Source organism: Pan troglodytes, chromosome X (genome assembly GCF_028858775.2).
Source record: "Pan troglodytes isolate AG18354 chromosome X, NHGRI_mPanTro3-v2.0_pri, whole genome shotgun sequence".
Classification (NCBI taxonomy): domain Eukaryota; kingdom Metazoa; phylum Chordata; class Mammalia; order Primates; family Hominidae; genus Pan; species Pan troglodytes.
The window spans coordinates 75,691,657-75,709,059 of record NC_072421.2 but is presented as its reverse complement, the minus strand read 5'-3'; the positions used below and the strand labels follow the sequence as shown (position 1 = coordinate 75,709,059).

Genomic DNA, 17,403 nt, shown 5'->3' with positions numbered 1-17,403 from the left:
ATTAGCCGGGTGTGGTGGTGGACGCCTGTTGCCCCAGCTACTCAGGAGGCTGAGGCAGGAGAATCATTTGAACCTGGGAGGCAGAGGTTGCAGTGGGCTGAGATTGCCCCCACTGCCTGGGCGACAGAATGAGACTCTGTCTCAAATAAATAAATAAATAAATATTGACTAGATTTTGTTTTTACATTGACCATTTATCAATGTTCTAATCAGAAATAAAAGTATTTTTATTTTGGAAAAGTAAATGTATTTCAAGGATGTCTTTGTAGGATGCATGCATCAGATCCCTGAATGACAAAAATGTAAAGGGTATACTTCAGTTATTTGGAAATTCACTTCTGCAAAATACCTCATTCTTTAATGATACTCAATGAAAGATACTATAGATTTGTATAGATTACAAACGACTATGAGCCACACTGGAAGCTCAGTTTCATGAGATTCCCAGAGGCTCACCTAAAACTGCTCTACTTAATATAGAAGAGTCTAATAAACCACGAAAGAGTTGTTTAGTTTCAGTTCTGAAACTATAGATTTGTCACTTTGCTGAGATCACTTTATGGCGTTAAAAAAAAAAAGCCTTATTACTTTCTGCAAATGCATATAGTGAGCCAAGTCTTTCCTTAGTTCTCTGAGACCATAAAGTTTTGAGACAAAAGAGTCTGGAGATAAAGGCAAAAAGGGATCTACAGTTGAAACCACAGAAACACTTTATAAGCAGAATATTGCAGAAGTCCAAAGAAATAAATTTCTAAGTGCAGCCTCCACTGATTAATAATAAAAATGTATATGTGAGTTTGAAAGCCTGGACATTAAAGACCCTCCTCCCCCCATCAGGAGGCTAAGGGCATGGGTACTGATGATGGCTTTTTGCTGAGCTATTTTTACTCTGTACTAGCCTCCCTTTCTTAATGAACAAACTGCATTCGGAAAACTGTGGAGCAGAGTTAGTGGCATACCTAATGACTCCAAAGAACAAGTGACTCCCACAGAGATGAAGTCTATAACCCTGGCTTCATTAGCACCATTTAGTCAGCAAAACCAAAAAGGTACCAGGTAGGTTTATACTACCAACCCTATACACGCTAGCATTTGACTCATGTTGGTGAAGACTGTAATACTCAGTATACGTGGTGTATGTTGGTAAACCATCTTGGTGATTATGCAAAGTTATCTTTCCTCTTAGGAAAGAATATAATCAATCTTGCCAATACTTTTTTTTAAAGCAGTTAACATATTGGGAGAAAATTTATTTTGCATTAATTTTTATAGCTGAAATATTTATATGGTATGATTATAAAGTAGTATAGTAATGTATTTTTCAGAATACTTAGACTTTTCATAACATTCTTATTTTTCATATATTTTCTCTTTTCATCCCAAGGTCCAAAGAACAATTTTCAGCACGAAGGAAGCAAACATTCCATAAATATAGTCTAGATCTACATCCCCACCCATACCCAACCCTTCAATTCCTTTCATGTCCTGTTTTAAAGACTTAGGCTGGCTGGGCGTGGTGGCTCATGCCTGTAATTCCAGCACTTTGGGAGGCCGAGGTGGGTGGATCACCTGAGGTCAGGAGTTCGAGACCAGCCTGGCCAACATGGCGAAACCCCGTCTCTACCCAAAATACAAAAATAAGCTGGGCGTGGTGGCGCGTGCCTGCAGTCCCAGCTACTCAGGAGGCTGAGGCAGGAGAATCACTTGAACCCGGGAGGCAGAAGTTGCAGTGAGCCGAGATCATGCCACTGCACTCCAGCCTAGGCGACAGAGCAAGACTCTGTCTCAAAAAATAAACAAAGACTTAGGCCAATAAAGGTGAAACTCTGGTAACATTCTCTCTTATTCAAAGCTGAATCACTGTCAGGACAGATAAGGATGAAAAATTATGTACTGGAAATGTACGGGAGATCAGCTTCTGGAAAGGAGTTTTTAAGAAAGGAAACAGTAATTTAAAATTGTCAAAGACAACTGTTTAGCCAGGTATTTTATACAGATAAAGGGGAATGAATTCACTGAAGGCCCATATCATTTCACACTCTTGAGAATTTTCAACTGGCAGGTTTCAAGTGATTTGTAATCATAAGCAAGCAGAATCCCAAATATCGATGGCTATGAAAAATATACTAAATTGCTAGGAATAAAATACACTGTGTGCTAATTCAAATGTATACTTCTTGAACAGAAATCAAGACAAATAACTATCAACAACAATATTAACTATTTATGGAATTTAAATATTTACTATTTCTGTAAATTCATCATAATTTGCAGGAAGTTTCCCTTTCCAGAATCCATTCCTCGTTTCTGTGGTTGTGCTTTCTTAGTTAGAAATCACTAAGATGAACTTTGTCATCTCACAAAACTGAGACTATAAAAATAGGTTGAAATCTTTAGAAACCAGGTTCTGGTAGAATAAAAAAAAGTGCGGTACTTAAAAGGGAGTTATTTCCCACCCCATTTTAGACAGGCAATTTTCACAAAGTAGATGCTTCCCTTCAGTTAGTTTGCTTTAAAGGGGATTCATCTTTTTAATTCTGAAAAAATTGTAGGGAGTCAAGCTATAATCAAATTCTAAATTTTGGTTTAGTATATTCTGTTGTAGCTGTGATATAAATTATTAAAACACCTCTTGACTATCTGCCTTTTTTCTTTTGATGAAGGCTGCATACACATACACACAAAACATAAACTTAAATGATGAAGGCTGTGCACACATACACACAAAAACATAAACCTAAATAAGACATAGGCTGAACTTATTAACATCCTCTGTCTAAAAACTATTTCTGTCTAATGTTTTATCATTGACAACACCTTCTTTTGAAAGCGGTATGAATATGAATGTAGGAAATTAAATGTGGACATATCAGCACACAAAAAAAGGTAAACAGACTCTGTCTCAAAAAAAAAAAAGAAAGAAAAAAAAAAAAGTAAAAGGTAAACACATTAAACTAGGAATTACCATACTTTGGCATCACTGAAACAAATTGTATCTGGCCAGATACTTTCTAATTAGTTTTCTCAACATGTACACACAACAGTAAATCTGATGGACATGGCTAGATTAATCTGAAAAGCTTAATATCATAATTATGAGTCAGGTTCCTAAAGAGTGGAAAGAGCATGGGCAGTATAAAAAGACAAATGGAGAGCCAAAATTGCCAATTTATACTAACAGAGGGAAAAAATTGTGCATGGGGAGAAGGAAAGCTCATTTGCCTAGTCAGAATCTAGGGTGCAGATGAAAATATAGCAGAAAATAACAACATATCTTTACATTCATATAGCATATTTGTTTACCAATAAGTCTTTCATAAATTATGTCATCTGAGACAGCAGATACATTCATTAGATCATTCAGTCATTCAATATACATTGAAAAGACCACCTTTGGCATCAGACAGACTTGGATTTGAATCCAAATTCTGTTGCTTACTGTTGTATACCTTCAGCAAATTGTTTGGTCTCTTCTGATGCTCAGTTTCCTCATCTGAAAAACACAGATAACTCTTACTCATGGGACTGCTGAGTGCTGTATATGAGATAACATGTGTAAAGTGCTTGCACATAATTCCATTTTCACCTTACTAATATGGCTAAGTTCATGTATCTTTTAGGCTCTGCACTAGTCCCAGTTGGGGATTAAAATGTAAATGAATATAATACAGGCTTTAAGGAGTTCAGGGATGCAAGGTATTCTGGTGCCCTAAAGGACGAAGGAAGGGAAATCAGGGAAGGCTTCACAGAAGAGATGCTTTAACTGTGTCTTTTTTCATGCTCCCCAAATGTAAGAAATAAATGTCAAATGGAGAAAAACAGAAAATATAGATAAGCAAATATAAAAAATAAACAACCAATTGGTCTATCACTGAGAAATAATGAAGGCTAACATGTTGAGGGTTGTGTGTGTGGGGTGGGGTGGGGTGTGTGTATGTAAGTCTAGGAGGGTATTATATGTGTGTCTACATATAAACACACATTTTTTTGAGACAGGATCTCACTCTGTTGCCCAGGCTGGAGTGCAATGGCACAGTAATAGCTCACTGTGGCCTCGACTTCCTAGGCTCAAGCAATCCTCTCACCTCAGCCTCCTGAGTAGCTGGGACTCAAGGCATGCACCACATGCCCAGCTAATTTTTTATTTTTTGTAGAGATGAGGTCTCCCTATATTGCCCAGGCTGGTCTCAAACTCCCAGCCTCAAGCAACCCTCCTGCCTGGTCCTCCCAAAGTGTTGGGATTACAGGCGTGAGCCACCACACCCAAGAACACACACATTTTTAACAAAAATGATATACTATTCTATTTTACAGCATGTTTCTTTTCATTTAACACTATATAATAAACATTTTTCTATGACAGTAAATATTAATATATAACAATAGCTAATACTTTTGGCCGACCACAGTGACTCACGCCTGTAATCCCAGCACTTTGAGAGGCCAAAGCAGGAGGACTTCTTGAGGCCAGGAGTTCAAGATCAGCCTGAGCAACATAGCGAGACCCCATCTCTACAAAAAATTTAAAAACTAACAAATAAATAAAACATAATAGCTAATATTTTTATTTTTATTTTTATTTTTTTGAGGCAGAATCTAGCTCTGTTGCCCAGACTAGAGTGCAGTAGTGTGATCTCAGCTCACCACACCCTCCGCCTCCTGGGTTCAAGTGATTCTCCTGCCTCAGTCTCCCAAGTAGCTAGGATTACAGGTGCCCACCACCAAGCCTGGCTAATTTTTATCTATTTTTTAGTAGAGACAGGGTTTCACCATGTTGGCCAGGCTGGTGTCAAACTCCTGACTTCAAGTGATCCATCCGCCTGGGGCTCCCAAAGTGCTGGGATTACAGGCGTGAGGCACTGCGCCTGGCCTAGCTAATACTTCTAAGTAATTAAATGTTCACAGCAACCTGATGGGATAGATACAATTACTATCCCTGTTTCATAGATGAAAAAATTGAGATACAGAGAGGGTAAGGAACTTTCCCAAGGTCACATAGTTAGTAAGTGACAGATTTGAAATTTGATCCCAGTAAGCCTGGTCCAGAGCCTGTGCTTTTAACCACTAATATATATGCCATAATTTTAAAAGGCTGACTAGAAGTCCACTATATGAACGTATCATAATTTCACCCATCCACTATTGTTAGGGAAACTGGGTCTTGAAGATTGAGTAGGAGTTCTCCAGAAGAATGGAAATAAATTTCAGACAAAAGAGCCATGAATAAAGTTACAGAGTTGTCAAACAGCATGCCATATTTAAGGACCACCACTGGTATGGCTGAGGCATATGGCATGAATGGTAACAACAAGGAGATTGTAAAGGTAAGTAAGGTCAGATCACGAAGGACAAATTTGATAGGGCAAAGCCTGGAGTTAGGAGGACCAGTTAAAACGTTATTACCCAACAATGGAATATTATTCAGCCATAAAAAGGGATGAAATTCTCACATATACTACAACATGGATGAAATTTTGAGACATTATGCTAGGTAAAATAAGCCAGACACAAAAGGGCAAATATTGTATTATTCCATTTATTAAAAGTACCTAGAAATGCTTAGGTACTGTTGGTGGGAATGTAAATTAGTTCAGCCATGGTGGAAAGCAGTACGGAGATTTCTCAAAGAACTTAGAACTCAATTCGACCCAGTAATCCCATTACTGAGTATATATCCAAAAGAAAATAAATTGTCCTACCAAAAAGAGACATGCACTTCTATGTTTAATGCAGCACTATTCACAATAATAAAGACATAGAATCAACCTAGGTGCCCATCAATGGTGAATTGGATAAAGAAAATGTGGTACATATACACCATGGAATACTATGCAGCCATTAAAAAAGACCAAAATCATGTCCTTTGCAGCAACATGGAATCAGCTGGAGGCCATTATCCTAAGCAAACTAACGCAGACCAGAAAACCAAATACCACACGTTCTCACTTATAAGTGGTAGCTAAACAATGGGTACTCAGCCGGGCGCAGTGGCTCACGCCTGTAATCCCAGCACTTTGGGAGGCCGAGGTGGGCGGATCACGAGGTCAGGAGATCGAGACCATCCTGGCTAACATGTTGAAACCCGGTCTCTAATAAAAATACAAAAAAAATTAGCCAGGCGTGGTGGCGGGCACCTGTAGTCCCAGCTACTTGGGAGGCTGAGACAGGAGAATGGCATGAACCCGAGAGGCAGAGCTTGCAGTGAGCCGAGATCACACCACTGCACTCCAGCCTGGGCGACAGAGCGAGATTCCGTCTCAAAAAAAAAAAAATGGGTACTCATAGACATAAAGATGGCAACAATAGATACTGTGGACTACTGGGTGGGGAGGGAGTGGGGCAAGGGTTGAAAAACTATTGTGCACTCTGCTCTGTACCTGATTGCCAGGATCAATTGTACCCCAACCTCAGCATCATGCAATATAGCCAGGTAACAAACCTGCAAATGTACCCTCTGAATCAAAAATAAATGTTGAAATTATTTTTCAAAAAGTACCTAGAATAGGTAAATTCATAGAGACAGAAAGTAGAATGAGGTTACCAAGGGGTGAGAGAAGGCAGAATGAGAAGCTATTATTTAATGGGTACAGAGTTTCAGTTTGGGATGATGAAAAAAATCTGGAAATGCATAACAGTGATGATTGTACAACACTGAGAATGCACTCAATGCCACTGACTTGTACCTTTAAAAATGGTTAAAATGGGGCCGGACACAGTGGCTCACGCCTGTAATCCCAGCACTTTGGGAGGCCAAGGCGGGTGGATCATTTGAGGTCAGGAGCTCGACACCAGCCTGGCCAACATGGTGAAACCCCGTCTCCACTAAAAATACAAAAATTAGCCAGGGGTGGCGTGTGCCTGTAATCTTAGCTACTCAGGGGGCTGAGGCAGGAGAATTGCTTGAGCCTGGGAGGCGGAGGCTGCAGTGAGCAGAGATCACACCATTGCACTGCATCCTGGGTGATAGAGTGAGACTTCATCTCAAAAAAAAGGTTAAAATAGTCAATATTATATTATGCATATTTTACCACAATTTTTTTTAACAGGCTGCTGCCCAAAAGGGAAGTGATTAGGAACTGAATGGAGATAGAGAGGGCAGGACCAACTTAAGAAATTTTAAGAACTAGACAACAAATTTGGTGACTGAATGTGGAGGTGAGGAAAAAGTAGCTCTTAGGTGTCTGGGTAGATAGGAGTGGCATTATTAGTTTCCTCTTATAGGTAAGGAAACAAAGTCCCCAGAGCACAAAGTAATTTGTCCAAAGTCACAGTTTGCTAATAGCAGAAAGAACTGAGATGCCAGACATCTGATTGGAATTCAGTATTCTTTCCACAACATAATATATCTGAAAAGAATATTATATTTGTGTAGTATTCTTTAATTTATGAAGTTTTTGCATACATTATTCCACTTGATACTGATAAAAACCTATGAATTAGACGAGGCAGTTATTATCATTTTCTTGATGAGTATACTTAAATAGAATAAGAAAATTTATGCAACACCTTGAAATCCTTAGACAAAGATGTAAATTTTATCTGTTGGATTAAAGGGGAGCCTTCAAGTGGGAAGCAAAGAGATTCAAATGATAAACGTGTTGGGACTATCACGGCTGCTGGATGTAGTAGGTATTGAAGGGAATACAGGACTAGAAATAGAAGTGGTTTGGGTAGTTTCCAGGGCTGCCACATTGTGTAATTCCATGTCATAATTTTTACAGACTGTGGCTGCTGCCCACTAGATTTGTATAATGCAACAGCCATGGATGAAATAAGGTAGGAGTCTCAAACCTGCAAATCGGGATCTACTGGTAGATCTAGACACCTCACCTCCTATAAAGCTCCATGCTGGCTCCCCATAATGTCTTCTCTCTGCTACATGTCTCAGCTAAGATTCCCAGTGGGAAAGGAAGAACAGCACAGCCAGCAACTACTTCTCAGGAACTACACTGTCAGTATCTGCCCTGATCTCATGACTCTGAGATTAAAAGAAGCTCCTCCTTATAACAAGGTTGGACATCACCATAATAAAAGATTGGGAGGAGACAAAGGTAGTCTGGTATGATCATTTCTACTTTTCTGGTGGAAAAAATTTCTTAAAAGCACCTGAATAAGCAGCTATGCATGATGGCTCTTGCCTGTGTACTCCTAGCACTTTGGGGAGGCTGAGGCAGGAGAATCACTTGAACCCAGGAGTTCAAGACCAGCCTGGGCAACAAAGTAAGATCCCGTCTCTACAAAAAAAAAAATTTAAAAATTAGCCAGGCATGGTGGCACATGCCTGTGGTCCTATCTACTTGGAATGCTGAAGTAGGAGGATTGCTTGAGCCCAGGAGGTTGAGGCTGCAGTGAGCTGTGATCGTGCCACTGCACTCCAGCCTAGGCAATAAAGCCAGACCCTGTCTCAAAAAAAAAAAAAAAAAAAGTGCCTGAACAATACTGTCAAATGTTCTTAGAGCATTATTATACTTACATTAAATCCAAAGGTAACAAGAAAAAATACAGGTCATAACAGGTATTCATTTGGCAATCCATTCATGCTTTAAGCCATGTTAAGAGAGTACTAACACAGGTTACAAACAATACTTACTACATAAGCTTCTGACCAAGTTGAGTTTAGGTAAAATAGAAAACTGGGACACAAGTGGTCTAGCCAGATGCTTCAAATATAGAAGACAATCTAAAACTGACCAGATGCTTCAAATGTAGAACATAACCTAAGCCAACCATTGGTAGCTCTCAGATGCCCACGTCAAGTAGCTGCAGTTTAGTTTCTCTTTCTCATATTTAGACAAGGAAAACACACTACCATTAAACGCAACTAGAAACAAAAGACAGGCAAATGTATTGTTTTGCTTGAAGACATTTCTGATGACATTCTACCAACTATCACAGAATGTATTTATTTCTCTTTCCTTTACTAACCTCCTTTTATTTCTCCCAACCTTTCCTTGGACTTCCTACTGGCACTTCATGTGTACATTGCTTAACTGATACAAGGGTTACTGACCCCAACCACTCTGTAAATATCAGTTTGTTGCCTATAGAGTTGTGTCACTGAGAAAACTTACTATAAAATTCTAAACTTAAACAAATTAGAGTAGAGATGAGATCAAACCAAGGCAGTATGACCCCAAAGCCCCAAACCCTCTCCAGAACAGTGTATCCAAAGGACTTTTAGACAGACTTAAATAGTTCTTCAAAGCATTCAAAAGATGGTCTGCATCTATCACTTGCAGTGCTCCTCCCCAACATAAAATCTCTACTACAATCAAGCAAGTCCCTTCACTGATTGCCATATAGTCCATGCTCTTATCATTTATTTCTATGACTTTGTTTAGAACTGGTCCCCTCACCTAGAATGTTTTCTTGCACATATTTAAGTTCTATTACTTCACTAGTCTGTAAACTCCACAGAAACAGGACCATATCTGCTCTGTTCACTATCATACCACCAGTGAACATGGTGGCTACTCAATAAATCACTGTTGAGTAAGTAAATGAACTGAAGTCCCACCTCCTTCATGAAAAATCATGTCAAATACTCCTAGCCACTTTCTTTTTAAATTCCGAATACCCTGGAATCAGTTTCATAGTTTAGTAGTACCTAATTTCTCTCTGCTTGGTATTAAACTTCTTTCTCTTGCTAGACATTGGAACATATGCCTTATGCTTCTTTGTATAGCTCACAGGAAACACTGAATATGCAATAAGCACACAATAAAAATGTACTAATCAAAGTGCTGACATGCTTTGTAAAAATTCAATTTACACACAACTTTGTAAGAATGCAGCTATTTGCAGAGTAGGTTAGACATACATAAGGCCTTTTCCCTTGCTTACACTGTATCACAACTTATTCAGTACAAGTATGGTTCAGCATTTGACAATTAGGGAATGTGGAAAATCTCGATGGCCTAGAGTCTGTGGCTCACTAATTACAGAAGCAGATTGTTATGAGTTTTCTTGATAGGGAAATAGGATGAGCACATCACAGTGATTTGATTTGCCAGCTGTAATAATGAGCTTTAAGATGCCATGTTAGCATATGTAGGTGTACTGTAGGCTACTGGGGGACCCTCTCAATCTGAGTTTTCCGTTTTCTTTCTCTTTTTTTTTCTTTTTTTTTTTTTTTGAGACAGGGTCTCACTCTGTCACCCAGGCTCGATTGCAGTGGTATGATCTCAGCTCATTGCAGCCTCAACCTCCCAGGCTCAAGCAATTCCCCCACTTCAGCCTCCCCAGTAGCTGGGACTATAGGCGCATGCCACCACAACTGGCTATTTTTTGTAATTTTTGTAGAGATGGGGTTTCACCTTGTTGCCCAGGCTGGTCTGGAACTCCTGAGTTCAAGCAATCTACCCACCTCAGCCTCCGAAAGTGCTGAGATTACAGGCGTGAGCCACCGCACCGGCCAATTTTCTATGGTGTAACTTAGAAATTAAGTATTGTGCCGGGCGTGGTGGCAGGGCCGGGAGCGGTAGCTCAAACCTGTAATCCCAGCACTTTGGGAGGCCAAAGCGGACAGATCACCTGAGGCCAGGAGTTTGAGACCAGGCTGGCCAACATGGCGAAACCCCGTCTCTACTAAAAATAAATAAATTAGCCGGGTGTGGTGGCACACGCCTGTAACCCCAGCTACTCGGGGGGCTGAGGCATGAGAATCGCTTGAACCCTGGAGGCAGAGGTTGCAGTGAGCAGAGATCGTGCCATTGCAACTCCAGCCTGGGCTGCGGAGCAAGACCCTGTCTCCAAAAAAATTTTTTTTAAAGAATTTAAATATTGCTTGCAAGTATTGATTGATTAGTACATTGATCCTATAGTCTACTAAATTTATAGTACAGCAAAACTGTAATTTATAATTTTATTATATAGGATGTTAAAATTACTTTTACAGTAAATAATATATTAAAATATTAAAGGTAACTACATTTTATTGTATGTTTACTATCTGCCAGACACCGTACATGTATTAGATCATTAACAATCCTGTGAGACAGGTACTGTTATTGTCCCCATTTTAGAAATTTGAAGGAACTGAGGCACAGAGGAGTATGAAATCTGCGCAGGGTCATACAAGTAGTAAGTAGAGGGGCTGGGATCCCACCTAGACAGTCTAGCACCTGGACTGAGCCAGACAAGACAGGCTTTTTTTTTTTTTTCGGACAAGACAGGGTCTCACTCTGTCACTCTCTCATCCAGGGTGGAGTGCAGTGGTGTGATCTCAGCTCACTGCAGCCTCAACCTTCCAGGCTCAAGCGATCCTTCCACCTCAGCCTCCTGAGTAGCTGGGACTACAGGCATGTGCCAACACACTCAGCTAATTTTTGTATTTTTTGTACAGACAGGGTTTCCCTATGTTGCCCAGGCTGGTCTCGAACGCCTGGGCTCAAGCAATCCGCCTGCCACGGTCTCCCAAAGTGCTGGGATTACAGGCGTGAGCAACTGTGCCCCACCTAGCCTCCACTCTTAATCCTATATTATACTGTCTCTCCAAAACAATATATCGCAATACAATGGTGAAGTTAAGATACCTTGAAGCATCAAGAGAATAATATCTAATACTCCAGAAAATGTTCAAAGATATTACTGTCAAGATGAAAAAACAAACATAGACCATTTCACTCCAGCCTAGGTGACAGAGCCAGACTCCATCTCAAAAATAAATAAACAAAAATAAACATTAGGTGTTTTAGTATATCTAAATATACATTTAGTATATCTTTTCTTTCTAGGAGAATCTGAGAATACAATTAAGACACCATTTTTAACACTAGGTGTTTTAAGGCCTGGCGCAGTGGCTCATGCCTGTAATCCCAGCACTTTGGGAGGCTGAGGAGGGTGGATCACTTGAGGTCAGTCAGGAGTTCGATACCAGCCTGACCAACATGGCAAAACCCCTTCTCTACCAAAAATACAAAAACTAACCAAGTGTGGTGGCGCGCACCTGTAATCCCCGCTACTTGGGAGACTGAAGCAAAAGAATCACTAGAACCCAGGATGCGGAGGTTGCAGTGAGCCGAGATCGCACCACTGCACAGCACGATGCTGTCTCTACAAAAAATTTAAAAATTAGCTGGGAGTGGTGGCACACACCTATAGTCCCAGCTACTCAGGAGGCTGAGGTAGGAGGATCGCTTGAGCCTGGGAGATCGAGACTGCAGTGAGTTATGATGGCGCCACTGCACTCCAGCCTGGGTGACAGAGCAAGACCCCATCTCTTAAAAATAATATTATTTAAAAAATAATAATTAATTAATTAATAAGTAGCTAGGCATGGTGGCATGCGCCTGTGGTTCCAGCTACTTGAGAGGCCAGAGGATCACTTGAGCCCAGGAGATTAAGGCTGCAGTGAGCTATGATTGTGCCATGGCACCCTAGCCTGGGCCACAGAGCGAGGCCCTGCCTCTAAAAATAAATAAATACATAGATAAATAATAACATCTTTTAAAATAAAAATAAAATAAAATAAGGTTAATGGCCAGTCTAAAACAATATCCCTACAATGTGAAATAACCCATTTATTTCAATTGGTAAATTGTTAAAAATGCACTCCTGATTATAGGTCTGAAAAACTGGACTTCTACACTAGAGATTAATAGTAAAAATAAGTAAAACTCTTTTTTCATCCTTGAGACATAGCTGTATAATTTTAAATGTGAACAGAAAATATGGTACAAAGTACACATAACTGACTCAAAATGGGGTATTTTACCCTCATTTCCTTCAAGGAAAGAAGTATCTGTGAAAACTGATGTAGTCTACCAATATCTCATACATTTGGGCACAAAAAGATTAGGAAATCACTTCAATTTGCAAACAGTGCTGGAAAAAGTAAGAACATTTTATAAAATCAGAAACACAGGACCCTTTTAATGAAACACATTCTAAAGGAATTTTGATATTTTTCCTGCCAAACTATCTCAGCAAGTTAAGTAAGCAAGTAATATCACATTAAATCAACCTGAAGACTGAGATTTAAGAGGGAAAAACATGATTGCTGGGATGGTAGAGTGAACTAAAATACTCTGCCTAACCATTGCCTATCACTCATCTGTCCCCCAGCCTCCCAACACTCTTGCCCCGGCCCCATGTTGAGCTATATCCTAAGAAATATCATTGTCTAAAAACAAAACGCTAAAACCTGAACTGCCCTTTAACAAAGATGAATAGAAGGAATTTTGAGACAAAACTCCCAAATACTATTCTCATCTATGCTAGTGCTTCTATGAGTTCAGACAAAAATCTCTCCTTGCAATTTACTTTCCCAACTGGCAAATGAAGATTATTTTCACTCATCAGGATGTCCAAAGTCTTGATTAATAAAGTTTGCCAAGAGCTTTTAAATATATAGATAAAAGGAGTTATAACAAGGAATTTATTTTTTTAAAATGTATTTCCTTTAGCGCCCTCACAGAAGTGAAGGTTGTAGTGTGTTAGCTGGGGTTATTTTTGCACTCTTTTCTCTCTCTCTCTTGTTTTGTAAGCAAATTTTACTGCTTCTGCAAGCATTTTTCAAAGAAAATCAACCTTCTGCTTTAGAGAACAGAGATGTTAACCTATCCTTTGGAGGGATTAGTGTTTAACCTTATCTTGAGGGCAGGCATCAAGATCTTTCTAAGGCTGTGATCGGAATAGAATAGTTCCTATCAAGTTAAGAAGATCAATAGAGAGAAATCAATTTAGAGGAAAAAAGGAAAAGCAGAGATTCCTTGGGGGAAAACCTGGAACAGTTGCTCACTTCAGAAAATGTTATTCATTCCCAACAATTTTAAAAATGATTCCAAATTATATTTAAGGCACAACACTCAATCAGAATTAAAGTATAGCGAGTTTTACATTTTTTCTCTTTTAGATTTGAGTTTACATCAGAATTAAGCCTCATACATTAACATTGCTTTTGTCATTTCCATGTATTTTTTTTCTCTATATAAGCTTTCTTATTGGCTGGAGGGCAGTTGGATATGTTTGTGAGCTGACTAGTTTTGTATTCTATATTTTTTCTAATTTTAATCAGTGACATCTTGGAAGATGTGGCTGTTAGAAATAGGAATATTGACTTACAGTGTGTTACTGGAGGTCGGGCAACTTTCCAGACCCCCACGGCTTTGCTCACATTATTTCTTCTATCAGTCCAGATAGATGTCTTCCTCTTCCTCCATTCCTGCAAAGCTAAATCCTATCTATTTTTCAAAGCCCAGTTCACATGCTCCCTTCCCTGCACTCTCATAACACCTCCTGTTTCTAATATATGACATTAGTGAGATTTTTTAAATGTTTAGGTAATCGTGTATCTTTCTTTCCTACTACATTGAGACCCTCAAGTACAAAAAAAAACTCTCTCATGTCATGACCTTAGACACCAGAAAATGTTAAATATAATAAAATGCCAGTTCAAAAATAACCATTGAAAAGGATGTGATAAGCAACCTAGTAATTCAGTCAGTGGGGCTGCTAGAAACCATTGTCTTCATAGCTGAATTCAACTGACTCAATTCGGACTCAATTGTATGTAAACTGTTTATTTTTTTTTCTTCTTCTTTTTTGGAGACAGTTTCGCTCTTGTAGCCCAGGCTGGAGTGCAGTGGCACGATCTCGGCTCACTGCAACGTCCGCCTCCCAGGTTCAAGCGATCCTCCTGCCTCAGTCTCCCGAGTAACTGCGATTACAGGCGCCCGCCACCACGCCCAGCTAATTTTTGTATTTTTAGTAAAGACAGGGTTTCGCCATGATGGCCAGGCTGGTCTCGATCTCCTGACCTCAGGTGATCCACCCTCCTCGGCCTCCCAAAGTGTTGGTATTACAGGCGTGTCAGACACCGCGCCCAGCCTACTGTAAGTAAACTCTTTTGAGGCCAGGAACTCTGTCTTATTTCTTGTGCATCACCCCCTCCCTGCTCCCCGCCCCGCACCCGGCAAAAAAAAAAAAAAATTAATAACCTCAGTATCATCTAATTCAATGTTCTGCACATATTCTCAATACAAAGCCATACTATTGTAGATAAAGAGTCTATGATTAAAATAAAGATCAGATCCTGGACAAACGCTGAATTGTGAAACATAAGTGTTTGTGCTTAAGATAATCTCAACGTCTACAACGAAGAAAAGTGTCAAAGATAAGATGCCACAGGGTCGGACAATGGACAGTAACTTTACTGGAAAGGGGGCACAATGAACAAAACTAAGTGGAAACAAGAGTTCTCTCAGTTTACCTTACGCTCCCAGAGCAAGACAAGAAGCCAAATATCTATTTTTCAATTATTATTTCATCAATTATGGTCATTTTAGTAACCTTAGCTTCCAAAGTATAAAGAGGTGTCACTAAGCAAAGACCCCAGTCCATGTGACTTTCAATGCCAAACACAAACTTTCTTGTACCCTCAATTAATTGGGTAACGTAGGCCATGGATGATCAGGACACTCTCTCCAAGAGGGTACAAGAAAGTGACACAGGTCAGGATTTAATTTCCCCTCCTCTATCCCCTGTTAGGGGAGGTAAAACATAAATGTAGTTAATACCTGAATTGTGAATAAGTGAGACTTTCGAGACTGCCCCAGACTAACATGACCTTCTCACCACACTCGTAGTACAAACTGACAGCACAGAAGACCCCCTCCAGGAGAAAGGACGACGGGAAGCCAATGTAGGACTTACCTGGTTTCTCTATCCTATGGTTAAACCTCTGGAGCTACGCAGACCGTGGCAGCGATAAATCCACGTACGCAGGCTCCAACAAAGCTCACACAATCGGAGAAGTCACAGTAGCTGCGGCTGCGGCGGCGGCAGCAACAACTCCTCCCTCTGCTTCTCTTTTCCCACCCCCTGCCGCGGCGGCCTGCCGCGGCGGCCAGCCGCCTTTACCCCTCCCTCCCTCGACTACCCCCACTTCCGGGTGATGCCCCTGCCGGAAGCAGGGCCGCCACGGGAAAGAGAGCGACTGGTCACGTGAAAAGGAACGCGTGGTCTACAGCCAGCTTCTCCTGCCCCCTGCTGCCCCCGGGCCGACACGCAGCCTCGGGTGGGTCTTTGTTAGGGTACGAGTCCACTATCCCACCCCGCCCCCACGACAAAAACGAAACCAGAAAACCCATACTAAAACAGTGCCTTTGTCATCTTTAGTTTCCTAACTTCAGGCCAAGATGTAACATAAAAGATCCTTATAAGTCATCTTCCACATAGTTCATCTTTGCCCAGCATGAAATTCACGTGCATCTGTTAGACTGTGTTAACTGCCAAGATGTAACATAAAAGCTCCTTGTAAGTCATCTTCCACATAGTTCATCTTCGCCCAGCATGAAATTCACGTGCATCTGTTAGACTGTGTTAACTTGCTTCCCGTAGACTGTGTAGCCTAATTCCAGATGTAAGTGCCAGAACTATGAATTTATCCTCTTCCCTCCATTGAAAAATTACATCAAGAGGAAAATGTTTATAAATTCATAATTTTTATATGTGTGTTGAGGGGGTAGGGACGTCACTTCACCACCTTCATAGCGCCATTCCAAGCTCTGAACCACTCCCCCATTTATTCATTCACTCGTCCATCATTTTACACACCTAGAAGATTCCGGTGATGCAAAAGTGTTACAGTCTCTGTTACCATGAGTTCATTTAGAAATGAGATGCATAAAATGTAAACAATGCAATAAATGGTACAGAAAACATTTGAAAAAAGGGTCATTTTATTCTTGCTTTCCAATTTAACATTTTGAAAAGCAGCAAAATTCTAGGATTTTTAAAACTATGAACATTAACAGTAAAAAGAGGGAGAGGCTCCATCTCACTTATTTCAAAGCAAGATGTGGCCTTTTCATATTTCCTTTCATGAAGTATCTGTCATAAGATGTAGAACAAAACTAATCACAGGACTATTTGTATTTTCATCTGGAACCATTTGAACCCAGTTCCCACAGAAGAGTATGAAGCCTAATAATGTTGCAGAAATCAAAATAGTACACAAAATACAAATATCAAGTAAATATTTGTAAAAGACTTAGAACAGCGTCCGGCACAAAGTAAGCATATTTAAGTGTTGAAATAATTTCCATCCTAGCTGTTGTCAAGTCCCTATTAAGCCTTGACAGGCAACATTTAAAATTACCCATAGATCTACATTTTAGGTCTGTGATTAAGTATTTCAGAATTATTCTCCCCCTCCACACTCATCCACATAAATATAAAATTAGCCTCAGGACTCATCTTCCCAGGCATTATTTTGTAGTTGTCAATGTGTGCAGCCTTAATTATTAAGATACAAACTCAGCCCCAAATTTAAACTTAAAAATCACATCATATGAAATGAAGATAGCTTTTAAGTGGGTTTCCAAATATTAGCAAGTTGGTTTGTAACTATATTAACATTGTGTTAAGCATCCAAAAGAAATTCACTAAAAGGCAAAACCA

At 39.9% G+C, this 17,403-nt stretch overlaps 1 protein-coding gene across 12 annotated transcripts in view; it reads right to left on the bottom strand.

Moving 5' to 3' along the window:
* ATP7A (ATPase copper transporting alpha) overlaps window positions 1-15,884 on the bottom strand; it is a 137,621-nt gene extending 121,737 nt beyond the window's left edge. For 7 of the 12 annotated variants that reach the window (XM_016943569.3, XM_016943573.3, XM_024353289.3 and 4 more), the window contains exon 1: window positions 15,655-15,878. The gene's annotated coding sequence lies outside the window, so the exon portion shown is untranslated. Of the gene's footprint in view, window positions 1-3,449; window positions 3,494-15,654 lie in introns of all 12 variants that reach the window. The other 5 variants (XM_016943570.2, XM_063804358.1, XM_063804359.1 and 2 more) reach the window with 3 other exon arrangements.
* Between the last annotated feature and the right edge of the window lie 1,519 nt (window positions 15,885-17,403).